Source organism: Cyprinodon tularosa, unplaced genomic scaffold (assembly GCF_016077235.1).
Source record: "Cyprinodon tularosa strain WSP-4 unplaced genomic scaffold, ASM1607723v1 ctg214, whole genome shotgun sequence".
Classification (NCBI taxonomy): Eukaryota; Metazoa; Chordata; class Actinopteri; order Cyprinodontiformes; family Cyprinodontidae; genus Cyprinodon; species Cyprinodon tularosa.
This window is the reverse complement of record NW_024038796.1, coordinates 452,785-471,725: the sequence shown is the minus strand read 5'-3', so window position 1 is coordinate 471,725 and position 18,941 is coordinate 452,785. Positions and strand designations below refer to the sequence as shown.

Here is an 18,941-nt window from a genome sequence, read left to right as displayed (position 1 = left end):
TTCTCTGCACACAGGCTCCCCCTACAGGTGGACCAAGGTATTGTGTTACTAGACAGCAAACTGGGACAAAAGATGTGTTATAAAGGAATGTTTCCCTCATTCTTATATATAAAAAAATTATAAATTAGTGCAATTGTGAACATATCAAAAGTAAGATATTCTACAAGACTAAAAAAACTGAGAGAAAGAATGCAGGATAAAAAGGTAATAATGCATTTCTCATTTCTGTAATAAAGCCACCACATTGAAACTTTTTGTAGACACATAGCCCTTAAGATATGTTAAACTCTAACTCAATACATAGTCTGATTTAAATAAATCTTAAAGAAAAAAAACATAATTTCCAATCAAATTTGCTTCAGAAGTCAATAAAAACACATAAACACATAATGAAACCTTGTTTTAAAATACAGGAAGATATAGTAGTTCAGTCAGTACCAAATATATTGCCATAAACAAATATAGCTTTATAGATTTGACCAGCAGCAGGATGGTTTAAATGAGCCTGCATGTGTTTCTGAGAATTTCAACACTACTCAAGCATGTGCCCGTTATTGTTCACCATCTTATCTATAATCCTATGTTTTACAGCAAGTATTAAGTGTTTTCACAAACTGATACAATTCAGAAGATTAGCTTCAGCTGTGAGTATCTTCATCCACAGATCAGTGTGAAAAAATGCTTTATTTAGAAACAGCAAGAGTCCTGCAGCCTGCAGGATCTAAACCCATTGCCATAGCAACAGGTAGTCAACATTTTCCCACATCTAAGTACTCGACTCTCACTCGTTTTTCCCTGGCACCCCTTGCCCTTTTAATTTCAGTACAGAACATGGAGTTTAAATATCAGCAAATGAATACAACATTGCAGTTCTGCCAAGTAATAGAAGATAAGTCTATAGAAGGCAGGAGAAATACGCCTTTACTTTTCTGATAAGTAGGGAAAATGTTGCATTTATGTACGGCTGTGTATATGAATGGTGGATACTTATGTCCAAGATGTTGTGACTTTGTGGGTGGTCTCTGGGGGACTGGTATAGCACAGAAAAGGTAATTCATCTACAAGATTAAAAACTTCATATGTGTTATTTATTGATATAAACGACATTTTTATTTTTCGTTCATATCTGATGATTTGTTCAAAACAAACAACAGTAATGACATTTAATGAAGTTAAAGCGGTTTCATTACAGTTAGATTTTTTCAAATTCAGTATCCTTCTTTTTAACTTCACTGAGAGCACATCTGCTATTGAATTTAAAAAAGAACTGAAATGTAAGAAATCCTACATAAATTTCATGTGTGGCCTTTTGCTGTTCCTGCAGGAAGTTTGATAAATTTACTCATCTAACTTTCAGTAAACACCCCAAATATATATAGAGCATTATGAGATAATGCAATGAAATAAAAGAAGAAGTATTTTGCTATGACAAAAGACAGACTGGTTATAATAGATTGGTTAAAAGAAAAAGGTTTGCATTTTTAAAATCATTCAAGAAAACCTTCTATCATTTTTAACATACTTGACGTTGAGAAATTAAGAAAGACTGAATTTATAAGCTCATAATTTAATTAATGTCTACTAATAAAGGGCAGGGAAGTTATTTAAAATTAATACTAAAAACTAATCACCTAAGCTATTAGTCACACTGAAAATCAGACATTTAAGGGTAATGAAAATGTGCTGTTCTTTTTATGATAAATAGGGATTTTTGCTTTGAATATATAAAAAAAGAGATTTTATATATGTGTGCAAAACTAAATATCCACTAAAATAACCCAAAGCACATTAAGGATGAGGCAGATAATGTATTTATAGATACCTTTATTTATATGTCAGTAAATATGAAAGTAAAAGTGGCTGAAACATTCTCACCAAATGGGTTTTTTATCAGAAACATTGATTATTCTATGCTAAACCTGGGCAGACCCAGACAGTGGGGTGGGACGAGTTTTCCTCCTAAATGGACGACAAAGCTTTCCTGCCAGCAGGAGGAGGTCAGAGATAATCTGTCATAGTGATCTATACCAGTTTATTATGTCATTAAACACCGCAAAACTAAGCAAGCAATTATGGAAAATACAAAAGAACACCTCAGGAAAAACAGCCCGAAAAAAATCAGAATCTGCAGATTTAATGACTTCATTGAATTGTTCAGACAATAGCTTAATATTACCACCCCAAAAATATCTCCTATGCTTTTATCAGTCACTTACATGGCTAAATGGGTGTGTAAAGTATGCCCTGCTGGATCTATGTTTTAAAATGATGTGCAGACCGTACGTTTTCAGGCAACAAATGCTTTACTGAGTAACAAATGAGCTGATTGACCAAACAGGCTTTAGGCAATCAGTGTGAAATCAGTAATTATGAGGAAAGTGAAAAGGTATACATTTATATGAAAAGATAAATACAAATCCTGTTCAAATATTTTTGTTATTGTGCCCCCCCCCCCCCCCCCCCCCCCCCCCCCAGCTGCATTTATTTACAAACTCTCTCCTGCCAGGCTGTTAGATTGATCCTGCTTGACTGGACTGGTCACAAAAGCAAAACAATATCCTGAAATATCTTTTAAAAAGTGAAAAATAAAAGTTGGGACTCTGTGAATCTCAGGGTTTTTAAGGCAGGTTCAGGTCCTACATTCACAATTATTGTCTTACTTGTATCAGTGTGCCACCAAAATATGCTAAAACTCATACTGTACATCATGTAATGCTGCTTTAACACTGACTATATACAGCAAAGTCCTTTTTAAAATGATTAATTATTGATTTTCAAAAGGATATTATTAAATTAAAAAAATCATATATGAGATTTGAGTCATGATGGTGATGATAAAGGGAGGGGCATGCAGAGATAAGACTGTGAAAGCATCAATGTGTTTTACAGGGAGGTAAAACAGTAAACTGTTTTAGAAGCACCCTGTATAGCATATGGAAATGAAAGAATAATTCAATGAGCGAAGGAATACATGTAAAACTAAGCAAGAATGCAGAATAAACTTTTGCACCAGATCCAGGCCAACTCAGGCTTGAGATATTTCTGAGAGGGATCTTTCTCTTATTTTTAATTTAAACCTATCCAATAATAGTTTATTGATAGTAATCAAATACTTGGTAAACTTTGTGTAAATTATTTTCAAAATAAATTATCTTAAAGAGAAACATCTAATGATCCTCTGACAGCAAGCTTTCATAATTTTTAGTCTCTTGCCTTCATTTGAGGACAAACCTTATATTGTCTTTAACATCTTCTCTATTCATTATTTGCAATTAGATGGGAGATTTAAGAACGCAAACCAGTGTACTACTGCCTAAGAGTGGAGTACATTACATTTCACATGATGACAGAGCCTTGTTTTATTTGTCATAATTTCATACTCAGTGATATGCAGATGAAAATTCAATCACTAATATAAAATATGCCTGCAGTTTTTTTTTAATAGCTGCATTTACCAAAAAATAGATTGCAGTGTTGAGAGTTACTATATAACATATACTATATACTATGTTACTATATAACATTACCAAGTGAGTGAGTTTTTCTCATTTTACTCAAAGAGAGTCTGCTTAGGATCAATGACAAATGATCTGATGTGTGAAGCATTTTATCAAGTCTGAGAGCTCCACTGATGGCAGTAAGCAACGTTATGTAACAAGCTACACAGTGACAGAAGCCAGGCTGCCATTTGACCGACACCATCGGGCCCTCTGACCAACAACAGCAGGCAAGGCAGGTGAAATGCCTTGCCCAAAGACACAACAAACGAGACAGATGGAGTCACTGGAGACATCCGGTGACTTGAACCAACAATCCACCAGCAACAAGACTAAATTCTTACCTCATTTAATCACATGCTAGCTCAGGAGTTAGAATGCAATTTAATGTTGTTTCGTTGCTGCTACAAAAGAATTTAGCAGAATGCAGAATTTAGGGTGTGTCCAGACTGAGAGATCAAACAGTGGACACTAAAGTATTGGACATGTAGGAAGGTATTGATAGGTATTGACATATATAGCATTCAGCCTGACTGAAACTACTTAAAGCTTGTGAGAGGTCTGAGAATTAGTTCATAGTTTGTTGCAAAAAAGCAGGGCACAAACAGCAAATTGTAACATTACTTCTCTACTGGGAAAAACTGGGATGCAGTTGCTCTACTTGCACCATTGACCAGAGGGCTATGCTGGGCTCAACACGCTACAACAGGAAGAATGTTCATTTGGAAATCGCCTTCGAGATGACAAAGCTCTTGCAAGCTGTTGTTCATCTGACCCAGACCTCTGAGCTGCTTGAGATGAGCAATCATGCAAAACACTACCATAAAGTCAAATAGGAAAGTGAGCAACATAAAAACATAAATGCTTTAGAGAATGTATTTTTTCCAAAGATTTCTTTCTTAGTCTATTTTATGTTTGTGTATGTGCAACCTGTTCAGATGTTGCCCAGTTTTTTCTCCAGCTGTGGTGTTACACAGAGCTCTTCCTGCCTCTGTGTGGTAAAACTTTCATGTTTTACAGCTTTTTAAAACTCTGACTTTAACAAAGGCAGGATGATCCCAAACAACCTACACAATATGAGCAACGAGGAATGCTGCGAATCTAGAAAAAGCTACGTGGCATGCCCTTTTTATGGGTCCCCTGACACCCTGACATACAGCAGTATTCAGCGATGTGATGCTCCTGTGTGGTATCATGCCAAATACTAATAACGCATTAGATAAAATGAATAAAACATGAAGGTTTTTTTTTTTTTGACAGCACCACACAGCCAGTCTTTGGGTGGCTAACAAGGTAAAGTCACTTCCTGTATGAAAATACAGGAAATACATTACATGACTTGGTAAAAAGGCTCAATGTGAAGCTGGAGGATAAGAGGTATTTGTATAATGTGTCAACATGACTTCCGTTAGGAATCCTCTGACACAAGCCGGTAGGTAGGAGTCCACAAAGAGGCAGTGGGTGGGTGCAGGGGTGCGATTTCAGCAGGAATACCCACTTGCCCAAGAACCCGTCTCTTTCTTTGTGTGGGTGCGTGCTTCCCTTTGTCAGCAAGAGTTACTCATGCACCTCCACGAAGATCCACCACTTCTCCCTCCCTTGCTTAGCCTGTAAACCCACACCTACGACAATCAGCACCCACGTTCTTCTAATGTAGTTCTCAGAGCATCATTCTCCCTTTTACTTGCAGTCAGGCTAACAGACGGGGAGAGAGAGCATGACAGATGGTGTTCACAGCTCTATTTCTGAGGCTGGACTTGTACTGCCACAGCCACCCCCCACCACCCTCTTGCCTATTCCGCTCAAGCCAAGTGCTTATGACTACCTCCTCTTCTTCTTCGCTGTAATCAGCCCATTCATTTGCAGGGTTATTGTGAATTAAGAGTCTGTATACTGAAAAGAGACCTCAGGCCATGTGGGTTATACACTGATGACAGAGAAATTGTGTGACTTTATTTTAATGATAGAAGGAGAAAGGGAAGTTTTATTATCATGTATTTAGTCAAAACTGCCTTATTAGAGTCACAACTTCTTCAAATGAAAACGTGTCATAGACTGTCATACTCAGACCACATGACTTTACAGATGGCCTTCTGTTACTTTAGCTCAGGCATCCCCAAAGTCGGTCCTCAAGGGCCCCTGTCCTGCAGGTTTTAGAGGTTTCCCTGCTCCAGCACAGCTGATTTACATTGATAGTTGATTAACAGGCTTTTGTTGAACTGGAATCATCAGAATCAGCTGTGCTAAAGCAGAGAAACCCCTAAAACCAGCAGGACAGCGGCCCTCGAGGACCGACTTTGGGGACGCCTGCTTTAGCTCCTCATAGTATTACCTGCACACATAAAGTATTTAAAAAGTATTATATCCTATATTTAGGATAAAATATAACATAATATATATATATATATATATATATATATATATATATATATATATATATATATATATATATATATATATATATATATATATATATATATATATATATATATATATATATATATATATATATAAATAAATATATATATATATATATATATATATATTTTTTTTTTATCATTATATTCATTAAAAGAAAACAACATAATGAAACCTGTGCAGGTGACAACTGAAATCATGAATGAGAGAAAAGGAGCAGAAAGAAGTAAAAAAAAAAAAACTAATACTTATTCAACTCAGATAATTACAACCAAACAAATAAAACAAAAAACACACTGTGTTCACCAATAAACAGAAAACGAGCTAAAAAAAAAAAAATTAACTATACATAACTATAAATAGATTTACCTCAAACATGTGCAGACTGACATATTTTACAACAGTTATTGTCAGAATTGGTTAATACTAAACGCTGATGAAGGTTCTCAGTCATCCAGGTCATAGTCATTCCGTAAAAATTCAAAAAATATCCACTGGACTTGGTTTTCAAGATTTGAAGACGTTTCGCCACCTCTCCAGGAAGCTTTCTCAATTCAAATGTCTGGATCCGCAGTGAGTTTGAGTCTTATATAGACAACGCCTTGTATCGCTTGGAAACATGCAATGGAAACTGATGAATGGGTCGTTAGTTCCATCGTTAGCCTGTAATATCTGAACCTGTCTATGATTCTAGGGGTCGGTCGTTAAAGCAGGGATTGAAAAATTAATACTAAACATGCTGCTCACCTTCTTAAGCTGTCCTTTTCTCCTTTGGTCAAATACTATTGATCAATTCTAGCCTCTTGGCTAACTAGTATATTTTACCGTTGTAAGGTTTATGTGAATATGCATTGTCCTTTCACAGTAAATAAATAATGAAAAGAAAACTTCAACAAACAAGTAAAGGAGAAAAGACAATGGGTGTTAGGTGGTTATGGAGAGTAGGAAACATTTCTCACAGCTTTCAGGTGATCCTCATGTCTGTGACTATTATGGGTTGGAACCGGGAAATATCAAAACCTTCTGGCTATTATACCCAACATGCTATAAATTGATGCCAGTAATCATGATTTGTGTGACAGATTCTTAAAATTTGTAAAAATATTTGTATTTTTTTATGATCCTAGTGAAAGCTAAATATAACCTAGGAAGTTTTTGCAAAGTGGGTTAAGTGGAATATTATTATATTTTTTTTCATTTTTTAAATAACACTGGAAAGTGTGGGCTGAGTTTATATTCAGCCCCATTAAATCACATCCTTAACTACAGTTCAGTGCAACTAAGTGCCTTAAGAAGTTGATAGATGAGTAAATACAGACTGTATTCATGTATTTAAACTTTAAAATAAATCCAGCTGTTTTTGTGGGGACCTTAGATGTTAGTAATGTTAAAGAACAAGCAGCATAATAAGAAGGATGAAGACAGTAGACGGGTCAGCAATACATTTCTGAAGAACTTTAAAGTAGAATTAGGTTATTTAACAATAATATGTTGCAAATATTTCCAGGAGTATTTTTCATCCAGTTATTACAAACTGGAAAGAATATGGCACCAACCTACCAAGACATGGGCGTTCATCTAAACTGACAGCCTGGGCAAAGGGAGCATTAATCACACTGCTAGCTAATAGGCCCATTGTAACTCTATAGAGATCCACAGCTGATGTTGGAGACTCTGTTGCCAGGACAACTACAGTATTTGTTTATGCACTCCACAAATATCCTGTTCATTAAACGGTGGTGAGAAAAAGGCCTCCTAAGGAAGCCCAAACTAGTATCGCTCAACTAGTATTGCTCAGCTTTGGAGAAGGGGACTGATTGGATGGGTTCATCTAGCAGGATGATCTTAGAAAGGCTTTGCGCAAAATTTAGGGCTGTTTATAGGAATTGCTCCTTTTTATACAGAAGCACATATGTGAGATCAGACAATAATGAGTACGGTTGGCTTACTGCCTCTGCTCTAATGTACCTGAAGATGTCCCATCATGTTGTTGTCAAGCCTCTGTGCATCATGATCTTTATTTAGCTTTATATGTGTGCTTTTTCAACTCTAAATGCACCTTGCAGCAGTTGTCAACCTGAGAGTTTGTAAATCTACTACTATGAAAAGAAGCCACATGGGGAGACAAGCTGGGTATCTGGAAATGGTTTGTACAGGAGACAGTGAAAATCAGTGGGTGGTGATGGTGGGGTCTCTTGCTCTGCTTCAATGGATCAACAAATTAACCTACTTAACAATAGCCTGCACGAATAATGGCTTCACAACAGAAACTCATTTGGATTCGGTAATGAACCCAAGTTGGAAACACAAACAGTCCAGTTATTAACTCTCCAGTCATCACTGACATCAGCTGACACACCAAACCCACATTCCTTTAGCCGTGCTAATTAGCAGGAAGACATGCCATCACTGGAACCACTGACTTAAGAAAGTAGTTACCAACACTCATTATCTCAACCATCTATTAAGACTAATCTGCATACATTAGTGATACACCTTAACAAAGTAGCTGTGGTGGTCAGGTCATCTCAAAGAGCAGATTGGACCCAACAGGGTAGAGAAAAGGCCGAAGGGAGAGCAGTCTACTGAGATAATTTTTGTCCAACTTCAGTGCTGCTTGTTCTACAGTGTGTGTGTAAAGGAGTATGGGTGCTGATGAGTCTGTACTTTAGTACTGTTAAGGGAAGCCCAAGCTTGAGTTCCCAAGGTAACAGTGTTTGAGTGGGGGCTGGCTGACTCATTTGAAGGGAATCCTGGAACCTGAACAAGGCTGCCCACTCGCCCCACCCCCAGCTTCATCAGCACAACAAGAAAACAAGGCGCTGACATGTCCCCAAATAGGGCTTCCCACTAACGGGGGTGGCATTGGAAAATCCCTGCCTGAGTATATGGTTGCGACACGCACACATGCATATCTTTACCATGGCTACAGCGGTTTCTCCCTGAAAGATGAGGAATCCACAGAGATTGAGAATAAGATGGAGTGTACAAACAAGTTAGATTTTGATTAACACATACAGGGATGGCAGAGATGTAAGCAGGCCGGAGAGGAAGTTTAACCTTATTAAAGTGTCATTGACTCAGGAGTTAAAATAATATGAGGTGTAACTGTTGACATACAGTAAATGAGCATTAATATCTTGTCTCTTCATCTCATAGAAGGAGAGGAGAGAGATAGGAGGATGAAGCAGGAGTGAGAGTAGGTGGACAAGAGAATGAACTCTATGCCTACTCAATTAAGTAAATTATTAAAAAATTAAAGGGGACCAAAAGGCGTGTAATTGAGCACTGAACTGTTTCAAGGTGAGTCTCCTCCGTTGACTTTGAAAGGATGGTGAGCTCAGGTGCCGTCCCCTTTGTTAGCTTCCTTGTTATTTACAGCGGTTTGCCAAAGTATTCACACCCTGACTTTGTCACAGTTTGTTTCATTACAACTAGTTTTGGAATTTTATGTAAAACACCATGAAGTGGCAAATTGTTATGAAGTAAAATACATAGTATATGGAATTTAGCTTTTCATAAAAGAAAATCTAAAACTTTCAGAATGTATCAGTATTTATTCAGTTTCTGTGAATCAATACTCCGAATAGAAGGGAACCACTTTCTGCTACATCAGCAGAAAGTGTTTCCACCCGTTCTAATCTTTTTGGGTATCTCTTTATCAGCTTTGGGTATCTGCTATTATGCAAAGAATGCATAGTAGCTCTACTTCAATGGATTGGAGATACATGAGAATATTTATTTTAAATGGTTTTGAATTTGGTATTCTACTGGGCTGATTCATTATATCATTAGGTGTTAAAATTAAACCTCTTCCCCACAGGATAATGCTGCCACCTCCATGTTTGAGTGAGAGGACTATTTGCTCACAACAAATTGCATAGTGAATTTTCCACCACTGAGGGTATTTTGCATATTGTTGTTGGGCTTAGTATGATACTGCGGTGCAGGGGCAGTCCTAGACCATTCGGGGTCCTGGGTGAACTATTATAACTATTACCATGCAACCGTTTTTGGCATCTACTTAATCATATTTAGTTACTTTAACACTGTTGTTTTATGTTCTGCCATGCAAACATGAACAAATTATGTTAAAGTAACTAAATATTATAAAGAAAATGCAGCAGGCAAAGCTAAACAGACCAATATAGACCAAGTATAAAATGCAAGCAACAGCTTTCATACTTATATTTGTAAGAAACAAAAAAACATGTATGATTTTTATCCATGTTGCACCATATGAAGTACTTTATGTTGAGCTTTCACACAAGGGAAAAAGAATCCTAATGCTTAGGGATACTAAGACATTTGTCCTCTTCATGCCCCCAGCTCTGCAGGAACTGTTTTCGGTTCACTGTACGCACATGACTTTGCACTGGTTCATAGCAAAATATCTCTAACTGTTGCTCTAAAGACAAACTTTCTCATCCAGCATTAATGTTTGACCTTACAAATAGACTTCTTGATAAATGGTGTTAAGAAATCCCATAAAAAATACTCTTTTCCTTCAGTGTATAAACTGGTTGTAAAGATTGGCCCAACATCATACCAAGCCCAGCAGATTAAAAAAGAGACGTCACTCTACACTCTCTTGTGTTTGAAGCCAGGCCAAGAAATACTTTTTTGTAATTTAATGTAGATGTCCAATAGTCAAATGGAACAAAGGCACTATTTTCTAAAAATAACAGAATAATGATTTTGGTAATTTAACAAAAACCTTACACATACAAGAACATGCACTGTTGTTAAGTGTTGCTGTTTGATTTGCTCCAGTCCAGTTACATCTGCTGATAACTCAACAGTTCACTCAGTGTCTTTAGTCATTAACAACCGAGAGCAGGTACAAAGGGATTTAAGAGGTAGAATTGCTGTTTTGAATCGTTGGATGTTTAATTCTTCTATTATAATTGAGGCAGCAGGGTGACAGAGGTTATAGTAACTGCTGGAAACCTGTCCCACTTCACAGAAAGGTTAATGAACCTTACAAGTCCTATGGGAGATGGAGTATGCTGTTAATTTGACAAACGTGGGAAATAAATGCTTTTATGCTTTTATTGACGGTGACCAATAGCGGCCTTTGCTGGAATGAAAGGTTTTAGTCTTTTAGGTGCTTTGCTATGAGGCAAAACAATAACGTGGAATGCATTTGTTGGAAGAAACTAAGTACATAATTGTTTGAATAGCAATTTCAGGCCAAAAAGCATCTTCATTATTAATTCCTACTTTTAGGTAACATATACTGTGCAGCAATGCACAGTAACTTGATATGTGTTATGAAACATATGCTTTTTGTTCTGAATACGTTTGGAGAAATGTTGGATGTTTCAAAAAGCTTTATTTTAAAATCTACATATTTTAATGTCCAAATTTATGCACCGTTGGTCTGGATTGCATTTTAACAGGTCACAGAAAGCATAATACACCATCAGCTGGAGTGAATAACATGCGACTCTGTCAGCGGTTTCTACAATTACAAAGTGAGTTAAGCGAAACATGGCTGTGCAAAGTTCAGTCAAGGTGTCAGGGAGTCGGCCATCCATGTATACATTGTTCATGCATAATAAAAAGTGACAGAAGCTGGAATCATAGACTTCCATAAACTCAACAATCACGTTTATGAAATTATGTTTAATCAACTCCTCCAAACTTTTAGCAAGATAGATAAAACAAATCTTGAAATTACTTCTGAAGGATTTCTCAAATGTATACCAGAGATAATAAAATCACCTTAACATTATCTAAACACTTTAGGAGCGCATTCAACAAGTGATGCAAGTGCCTTTTGTTTAGTATAAAGGTATGCGGTTAACACATTTCTTCACTTGATTTAATAATTCAGAAGACTGCAGCTCATACTTTAACTGCAACAAAACGTGTGCTAACGTAAGCTATATCATAGTTACCATTCCAAGGCATTGTGTCCATAGTAGAGAAACATGTTATCAATTAATGAATACATTTAAAGTTGATTGATCTTATCAATAATAACTATTAATTGATCCTCGTATCATGAAGATATTTCCATAATTATAGGGGGTAAATATAAATTCTTTACAATACGCCGAATTAAGAAAATTATATTCAAACACCTTTTGCCAGATGTATTAAATACTGACTGGATAAACAAAAAATGTTATTATTAAACATAAAAAAAAGCTTATTATTAAACATATTTATCAGATCTAATAAAGAAGGAACAATCTTAGGTTAACAGCATAATAAAAGATTAATCAAATGTAAAACACAAATGATTCCCAATGTATAGATATGAAAAAGTATAATTAAAAGACAGGGTATGTCACTCTGACATACTGTCAGGTTATTAGTTCCTTTCAATGAAGTGAATGCTAACTGTGACATAGCTCACTGTTTAAGTTATTCTGTATTCAGTGCTGGGAGACACTACATGCAGTTTGCTGCACTTTTAAATGGAGGGTTCTCATTGCTCTCAGAGGAATGTTAAAACTCGGTTAATGAAGAGCAGTAACTTAAAAAAAAAACCTTCCCAGTTTACTAAGCTTACTGTCTTTTTCTACCATTGCAAACGTTTTGCATAATGCGTTCCTCTTCTTTGCTAGTATTGCCCCATTTAAACTACCCCTCTGACACCGATCTGCGCTGAGTTCGGACCAAGCTTGAATCAATTAACTGTGCCGAGCTTGGTTCTTACGACCATTTACACAGCACGCTGGCATGGTTCCTCGCCTCCTATTGGTAGTTCACCATACTGCTGCTCTCAAGGCAGGAGTTAAACAAACAACAATGGGGATGCCCATAACATTCAGAAACGTATGTGCCAAGATTGTGTCCGCTGCCCAAATTTCAATGAGAGCCTTGTTCTTGGCATCATCCCGGGTCGCACCATGCTCTTTGATGCAATTTATTGTTAACAGGATGAGAAGAAGTTCGTGTCATGAGCAGGTGAAGAATTCTGTGAATTGCAAAGCCGCACATGCCGGAAAACCAGCAAAATAAGTCAGCTGACTGTAAATAGGAGATGACGCGGTATGCTCATGCACTCTTTGTTATCAGAAAATGTAGCCACAACTGAACCGTGCCGAGTCCTACTGTTGAACTAGTGCTAGATTTAGCGCGGTGCAGTGGTGTCTGATATGGTCCAGTTCAGCTACGTTCCATTTACACTCAATAGTTATCTCGAATACTATGTACTCACCATTCTCGACACAGTTTCAAAAGAGAAGTGTCATCCTCAGAACAAAGCCTAGATGTTACACTGCTCCACCATGCAGCACTGCTAAATTGGTGCTATTTAGGTTATTAATCAAAATGTTTATTGAGTAATTATATTTACAAACAGGAAAGCATGAAGTGCATTCTGAAATATTTTCACCATTAAGTGAAAGTAATCCTCTGAACCGACTCTGAACCAATTCATGTTTGAGTTACAGCATTCCTTTGCTCTGAAATTACTTCTCTTCTTCTTGTAATGTGTAATGAACTAAGGAAGCCGCTTGGACGAGAGGCAAAAAGTCTTCTAGAAAACTTTGAGTCCAGTTACCGAAACTGAACTTTTCAACTATTACTTCTCTTAGAAATACCAGTGAGGCTTTAATTATGAATGAACAACATCTCCCCCCAGTGGACTACAGTGACATTACAACCCCGATATAAATTCCTTTTAAGTGTACCTCATAAATTAATTGAATAGAATTTTTTTTTATCTAATAAACCATTGATTAACAATAAACCATAAGTGATTTATTTCATTTTTACATCCCTAGTCCAAGCCGGAGACAAAATACATTGTAGTCACTTTTTACCATAGTGCTTTTAGAATTTTTCTGATGAAGCAAAATATATATTCTTACATTATTAAATTTGATCAATATTTTAATTCTAATGCAAGAGTAAATATGGTTTTTGGTTGGCTCTCAGCCTGCTTTGAAATTATGCTGACATTTACCATCTTTAGATATCATCCATCAGCCTTACCAGTCTATAAACAAGAAAACCCAACCATACAGGAGAATGTCAGGGTAAAGATCTTGGCATTCACCCCAATGTCAATAAAACACCAACAGGAAGATATCAAGGTATCAACTGGACACCAGCTTATTTGTGCTGCTCAGTAATAGACTCTTGTAAATGTATTTATAAACGTTTTTGCCCTTTGTCACATCATAAGGAAAACCCTAAATATTTTTTGGGGCGATTTTATGATTGACACAAAGTCGTGCATGATGGCGAAAGGGAAACAATGTTACATAGGTATTAAGCTGCTGATGACAAAGATTTAACCTGTTAAGCCCAGCCTGTTTCAATTTAAGGTCTGGCCTGGAAGGGAAAACTTCATGGCCCCTCTAGGGACATAACCCATATGTTGAAGACCTTTGGTGTAAATGATAGGTTGATTGTTTAACTTTCTACAGAACCTTGCATGAACTTGTTGTTGAGCCAGAGAGCTCCTTTAGTGAAAAAAGGCTTTATCCTACAGTAAACGCACAAATGACAGTTAGCACAGATCCCTCCTTCCAGCAGCTCTTAGACTTTATAACCTCACTGCTCCCAGCAAGCTCAAACTGGGCTTTTACGTTCATACTGTTTCTAACATAGATTGAATCTGCTTGGAGAGTATTAAAATCCATTTTTAATTTGCGGTTTTTATCTGCTCTATCATTTATCATCCAAACTGTAATTTGCTTTTTCCCCCCATTTTTTCTGCAAATGGTCAGCAGTTACTTTTAATCAACCGTAGTAGACTATGATACACACTTAATCTAATTTATTCTAAATATGTCATTCTTAAAAACTGTACTGCATTTTTTTGTTGTGTCGTTAGTTTTTCCTATACTGTAAAGGTTATTCTTACTTTTTATTACAAATTTTATACTTTTTTTTCTTGTGTTTATTTTGTTTTGTTTTTTTTCAGTTAATTATGCCTTCATTGCCTTTTGTGGAACAACATTGGATATTTTTGTTCTCTTCTAATCATATGAGAAAATCTGAAAACTGTACTGTACATTTTTATGTAGAACCACTTTTCAATGCAGTTATAGCTGCAAGTGACTTGGGCTAAATCTGAAAGTTCTTGCAAATCTATGTACTGAAAATGTCACCAATTCTTCTTTGCAAATAGCAAAAGCTCAGTCAAATGGGAAAGATTGTGTCTGTGGATATCAATTCATAAGATATGCTAAAGATTTCTATTTGGTTTATTTTCTAACTTTAACTGGGCCAGTAACAAAGGGATTTGCTTATAGAATAGAACAATTGAGAATGGAAAATGAGTTGGTAGCTGTAAGTTTAGTATCTTGCTGTAGGTGGAACTTTGCCACGGTTTCAAGTCTTTTGCAGATTCATAGGATTGTCTTCCATCAACAATGAGCTGCTTCACTATCCCTGCTGAAGCAAATGTGTCATAAATTTCAGTCCACCAGGTCACAGATTCCATGTTCTCTAAATTATCCATGTTTTATTGTTGCTTTAACTTGAACCTATTTTACTTCCTTTAGGTTCTCTGCCTGATTGAGAAATGTATGTTTAATTTAAAGGCAACAAGAGGCATTTAAAAAAACAAGTGATTGTTTATTATGAGTATTTTAAGGACATCAAAGTTTTGTAGGAGCTGGGTGCAGTTATCCCCTCTTGTCCCCCTGTAGATCAGCGCCCAATCTATCATAGAATCCCAATAATTTACTTGAGGCTTGTGATATTAATAAGCTTGAACGTGATAGTGTCCAAACAAAAACCTGTGCAGAGTACTGTAATAGCAAGTTATTATTTGACTATGATTAATGAAAAATGGTTCCTGCCAGACAGTGGCTCTTATGTGGTGTCGTCCATATAGAGGGAATCGTTCTCAGTTTGTGATTCGAGGAACATAAGGAAACACAATGCATGCCACTCACCTGAAATGTTTTAACAGATTTCACTCTCTTTGTAAAATAAGTTATTATTGGAATTTTTGCAGCAGGGATTTCTAAAAAGAAAATTTGACAAAAAGACAAAAAACTAATAAAAATCTATTCTTTGATAAGTTGAACCAACAGAAACATGATTATTGATGTTTGTTTAAGCAAAATGTATTTATTCAGTCAAAGAAAACTTAATCAAAGCATCTTTCATTGGAAAGTTCGATTAAATAACCAGAATTATAATATCAGCTCCTTATGATAATGATGTATTCCTCTATTGTTTCATGAAAAAGAAGGCAAGCCAAGGCTGCTTTGGCATTATAGTAAACAGACCAAAAACATATCTTTATGTAACCAGAGCTTGTCTTGTTCTGGATGATAACCCCCTTCTTCATAGAGACAACTCAGCTCCCCGTTACTCTTTTTTACTTTCTCCCAGCTACACTGTTGGGCACCGCTTCCCATGCTTGTGTGTGTGTGTACCATGCTTACCACAGGAACACACAACAATCGGTGCTCTACAATCCCTCTTAACCTCTGACCTCTGCTTATTGTTACCTGTGAGCAGCATTGTGGCAAGCATGTAGTACAAGTAGCACACAGCCCTGCAAGCTGTTTGTGTTCTGCAAGTATGGAGGGCAAGGGAGGAGGGAACGAAGAGAGGGAGCTATTTAATCCCCCCCAAAGGAACTCCCCTCTCAACCCGTATCGTGAACTCGCAGGCAAATCGCATTGCTGGAAGGCACACCACACACACACACTGCTGTCTTTTTAATTTCATCAGCTGAAAGAAATCTATACAGCGCTTTGGAATCTGACTGAGCTGTGGAAAGAAGTGAACTATACAGCACCCTGAAATGTAAACAGGTTTCACACCAAGTGTAGCATAAAAATACTGTGTTGTTACTAACCTCTCGGCTATGATACTGGTCAATAGCCAGGATCAGAGGTCCTTTTTTTTTAGGTTGTTAGTCCGACAGCATACCAATAAGTTCAAGCTGGACAAACCCTGAAAATAATTTGGAAGAGATGTTCCAATCTCACCTAAATTATAAAAGCATAACATGGATAAAATGGTTGCTTCATGATAAGGAGGGCTTTTTTTGTTCTTGGTATTTCAAATGGCGTCCAGCAAACATCCCTTGCAGATACTGGATGTTATGTCCAAAGAACTGCAACATCTATTGTATTCAAAGAAATGGGCGCAATATTTAATAATACTAACACTAAGCCAAGCATTGTTGTTTGGTTTGTATCCCTATTAAAACCCTTGGATTTCTCACAGCAATGCATAAAGAGCCCAGTTACATTAGCATAGAAATACAATTGTTCTCAAAGTGCTAACGCTTTTATTTCCATTATATCCACTCTAAGCTGTTACTGGTTTGAATTTTAGGTACTTTATAAACTATGCATTTCAGCTTGTGCTGCATTGTAATACCTTCTGTACTTTAATATTACTTTTAGAATCCAATCATAATCTTTACACAGAGTTAGACAGGCCACCATAATATCTGCCAACTTTGCATTCATGGCTGTCACACTTAATTAGCATGCCAAAATACAGGAAAATATGTTGGCTTCAGGAGGTCTTTTGTCAACTCTTTGTTTTGTGTACAATTAACTGGCAAGATTTGCTGTATACTTAAGTAAGGGCTATTTTAGGTGAGCATAATTGTTGGTGGGTTGTTTTTATCAGCATGACTCAATCCCCTTCGCTGCACCGTATCAGGAGACACCCCGAAGAGGAAGCGTTTTCCAAAGCTGCAGCCCCGGCAACCCCCCACTAACCCTGACATTTGTTCGTTTACCCGCCCCTCTCTACCCCAGCCCAGCTCCTGTGCCCACACCTTTCAGCACATCTGTCAAAGTTGACCACTTTACAGGAGGAACAGGTAGGCTAACTCCATCAACAGCCCCCTCCTTACCCCACCCAACCCACTGCCCCCTCCACCTGTACCCTCCAAACGCAAAAAAATAAATACATTTGCACATGGGGCCGACTGCCAAAGATCCTGTTTTCCTGACTGAAGTGGAGGGGAGGGGGGTATGACAAAGACGACAGCTTGTGTGGGGGAACATTGTCTGCGGTTGCGACTAGAAATCTTTTCAGGAAAAACAGGATTTTATACACAATGGCCGTGGGTGTGAAGAAAGGGGGCACATATTAAAAGAAGTGCCTTTATGTGTACAGAGCGAGCGTTATTTTTTAAACTGCTCTTTACATGGATAAGGTCCAACACGCTTCCCCCCCCACTAGGCTTTAGTGTGACAGACTGGATCAGAGAGGGCTTTCCAGGTTGTCCTTGTTTCCTTGGAAGGTATTCGTTATTCTGCATATCTAGGCCAGAAATAAATGACGCACAATAAACCGACTTGTTTAAATAAAATTTATCTGCTTAGATGCCAGAGTTGACAGGAATTTAAGTTCCTCGAACGCACAATCAGGCTTTACGTAGAAATTATAATTTATATGTGAGTTTTTTCCTCTACCCTGATAAGCATTGCCTATTTTTTATTGTAAACCACAATTTCTCTGTGCATTGAAACCTCTTCAATCATCTCACCACAGCTAGCAAAGTGGGGAGGTCAGTTTTTACAGAGATGGCAAAGGCTGAGAAGGTTATCAGCTCCTGTAGAGCGTTTTTTGTGTTTGTGTGTGTGTGTGTAAACGTGTGTGTGCGGCTGCGTTTGTAGTATATGGACGGGGGATGGAGCTGACAACCGAGCGGAGGATTCTTATGTAATTCTCCCTTTAGGTGGCAGAGAACAGTGAGAGCAGCAGCCCACACTGAAGAAGAACCTGTTTGTTAATAAGCAGCGATAGCTCGATACTGTTACAAGAGGTTTGTGCAGGGAGTTCGTGGGGGTGGGGGCCCAGGTGCCCAAAAGTGACAGCAAGTCCCAGCGAGCGCTGAGACAAAAACGTCATCTCAAAAATTAAAGATGGAAAAACAAACAAAAACAACAACAAAAAAGCAAAACACTGGATGCAGATATTCAAACATTGATGGATTCATCCAACTGAAAAATACCAGAGATAACAAGAATATGCACACGGACAGCTGTGAGGTAAGACAGATGAGGTTTACTGAGGCGCGACTTCCCAAAGCTGAACCCCACGTCCCACCACCTCTGACATTTATCTGGC

At 37.4% G+C, this 18,941-nt stretch overlaps 1 protein-coding gene across 2 annotated transcripts in view; it reads right to left on the bottom strand.

The window, feature by feature from the left end:
• LOC119783928 (phosphatidylethanolamine-binding protein 4) overlaps positions 1 to 18,941 on the bottom strand; it is an 86,285-nt gene that overhangs the window by 19,312 nt on the left and 48,032 nt on the right. The gene's annotated exons all lie outside the window — the stretch shown is intronic.